Below are 2,847 nucleotides of genomic sequence, written 5' to 3'. Positions count from 1 at the left end.
CTGGCCTGGGGAGGCAGCAGAGCATGGCCAAGTGCTTGTGCCCCTACACACAGACTGCCCCGCCTCTGGCTGGAGTGGGCATTTGAGATACAAACCGGTGGGTGAGAGGTCTCTGTCTCTTCTACTCCTTCAAGTAAAATAAATACATCTTTAAAAATCCCTAAAATAATACGTCACATTACAGTATTAAGTCCATAATATTTTTCCATAATCTTAGGTGGATCCTATTTTGGGAAATCACATATCACCATTGTTAATTTGAGGGAAAAGAAAAAGGTAATACCTCAATAGCCACAATTTGAAAAGGATGTTAGCTGTGTGTACCACTCGGAGCCTAGGTGGCGGCTCTGCTGCTGCACAGCGGAGCACCAGGGCTGAGCAGGGAGGCCACCAGGGGGCGCATGATATTGAAAATTAAGGCAGAAAGAACCTGCACTTTCTGTTTAAAGATTTTTCTTTTTTTTATCTTATTGGAAAGGCAGATTTACAGTAAGAAGGAGCGACAAAGAAAAAGATCTTCATCTACGAGTTCACTCCCCAAGTGAGCACAATGATCAGAGCTGAGCTGCTCCTTAGCCAGGAGCTCCTAAATTACTTGCTAAAACACAACAACAACGACAAAAACAACTGGAGGCTAGAGTAATCTTGATATTGAAGCTTGATGAAAATAAAGTGAAAAAGGAAACCACATGATTGTTTGAGAATATAATTTAAGCCCTAAAATGAATTAAGCCAAATATTTAAGGTAAGAACACATTATGAAAAAAGTCATAGCATAAATGGAAATACAATAAAATAATAATAACAGTTCTTAGTGTCCAGGCTGGCCTGGGAAGTTAAGCGAAGCATGTTGCAGATGTGGCATCTGGCCCTGCAGCTGCCATGGAGGAGGTAATTAGCTGGGCCCGACCAAACTTCCCAATTAACCATGGAGGACTCTACCAAGATGGAGAGAGCTGGAGAAGATGCCAGAGTCGTGCATGTGGATGTGTAAGCATAGACAGCATTGAAGGTCAAGGTGTGACCTTGAAAATGAGGAGGGAGGGGTTCCTAATGCTGCAATCTTGGAAATTTCTTTATTAAAAGAACCTCACCATCCAAATATAGTCCGTATTCAAGCTGTACTAATGTAGGATTGCAGCTTATAGCTCATCATTGAATTCCTTTTTTATATATCAAGAAATATTGGATTCAACCCCTCCTGGTCAGTTTATGGATTCCTTATTATTTAAGAGTTATTGTATCAAAAGGGAATTGTGTTTTGTCACTTTAGAAGAGTTGTTCACAAAGACAAATATTTATTGATTGATCACAAAGCAGCTATTAAACTAGCTGGTGTGGCCCTCATCAGAACTTTTGTCACACCTGTGGCAGTGTGCACACAAGAGGATGCAGCGCTCTGAGGGGAAGGGGAGCTGCAGCCGGCTCATTACTCAAGCCCAGTTGGTGTTTGGGATAGGCACCATATTTGCAGAATCAACAACTAAGAAACCACATTTTCATGGAGATTTAGGACCTTATCCATTCTCCAGGACTCCCAGCAATGACGCCAGCCCAGCAGTGGAGTTGTTACAGGACTGTAAGAATACCTGTTCTAGGGCCCAGCGGCGTGGCCTAACGGCTTAAGTCCTCGCCATGAACGTCCCGGGATCCCATATGGGCGCCGGTTCTAATCCCGGCAGCTCCACTTCCCATCCAGCTCCCTGCCTGTGGCCTGGGAAAGCAGTCGAAGACAGCCCAAAGCTTTGGGACCCTGCACCCACATGGGAGACCCGGAAGAGGTTCCAGGTTCCCAGCATCGGATCTGCGTGCACCAGCCCGTTGCGGCTCACTTGGGGAGTGAATCATCGGACAGAAGATCTTCCTTTCTGTCTCTCCTCCTCTCTGTATATCTGACTTTGTAATAAAAATAATAAATCTTTAAAAAAAAATGAATACCTGTTCTAGATGGGAACCAGGAAGCTTATCATCCCATGTTAGAAAGTTGGATGGGATTCACAAGGATCCACTCCTGAAAACGTTCATCCATGATCCTGCTGAACATATTTCTGGTAACGGGCAGATGGATTTGTTAGCTAACTGAACACCAGACTTTCCAGAGAACTGGCTACAGAGTGAGTTGAAGCTGGCCAACTAGCAGAGCAGTGGTTGTGTCAGGTTAATGGGCTAACTGGTTGGCAATGAACTAGCTGGCTGCAGGACGGGTGAAGGGTGAGCTATACCTTAGAGAACCAAAAAAAACCAGCAGGAACCAAGCAGCTTTGTCTGCAGGCAAAGGAAGGGTTGTCAACGGGGCCTAGGAAGGAGTGTGCTGTCTGCATTTCCTAAGGAAGGAAGATGAGCAAATAGATCCAAGGGGTGATGGCAGAAAAACTGCAGTAACCCCACGACCAGCCTTTTATTCTTACTGCCTTTGAGAGTGAGTCACCAAAAGACCTGGGAAAATGGAGCCCCTCCTTCATGCTAGCAGAGGGAGAGCACTTCAGCATTACACAGAGTGACCCCAAACCCTCCACACTTCTGCTGCCTGTAGCCCACTCCTCAGTGTCTCCTCCTGCTTATCCCCCTTGACTTTCCCCAGAATTCTCCAGGTTCTTCAGTTGCCCCCTACTCTTACTGTCTTTTGAGCTGCCATCACTTCTGGGTTTCATTTCCTGTAGCCATCCTCAACTTCCTGGAATTACTCAACCCCAGGTGGCATTTGGAATGGCCACCATCCTCAACTTCCTGCACTTCTGTGGTCTCGCTGTGTTTGTTTTTCTACAGACACATTCTGTCTCCTTAAGGAGTAAAGTCCTAGCAAGGGGTTGGTGCATCTCGCACCAGAGGGCTTGGGTTCAAGTCCCA

General features: G+C 45.8%; 1 pseudogene; it reads left to right on the top strand.

Moving 5' to 3' along the window:
• The first annotated feature begins 847 nt into the window (after positions 1-847).
• On the top strand, positions 848-1,579 carry LOC131479193 (cyclin-dependent kinase 1-like; annotated as a pseudogene).
• Positions 1,580-2,847: the final 1,268 nt, after the last annotated feature.

The sequence above is a fragment of the Ochotona princeps genome, unplaced genomic scaffold (assembly GCF_030435755.1).
Source record: "Ochotona princeps isolate mOchPri1 unplaced genomic scaffold, mOchPri1.hap1 HAP1_SCAFFOLD_4207, whole genome shotgun sequence".
Taxonomy (NCBI): Eukaryota; Metazoa; Chordata; class Mammalia; order Lagomorpha; family Ochotonidae; genus Ochotona; species Ochotona princeps.
The sequence above is the reverse complement of the archived record's forward strand: the minus strand, read 5'-3'. Positions and strand labels throughout refer to the sequence as shown.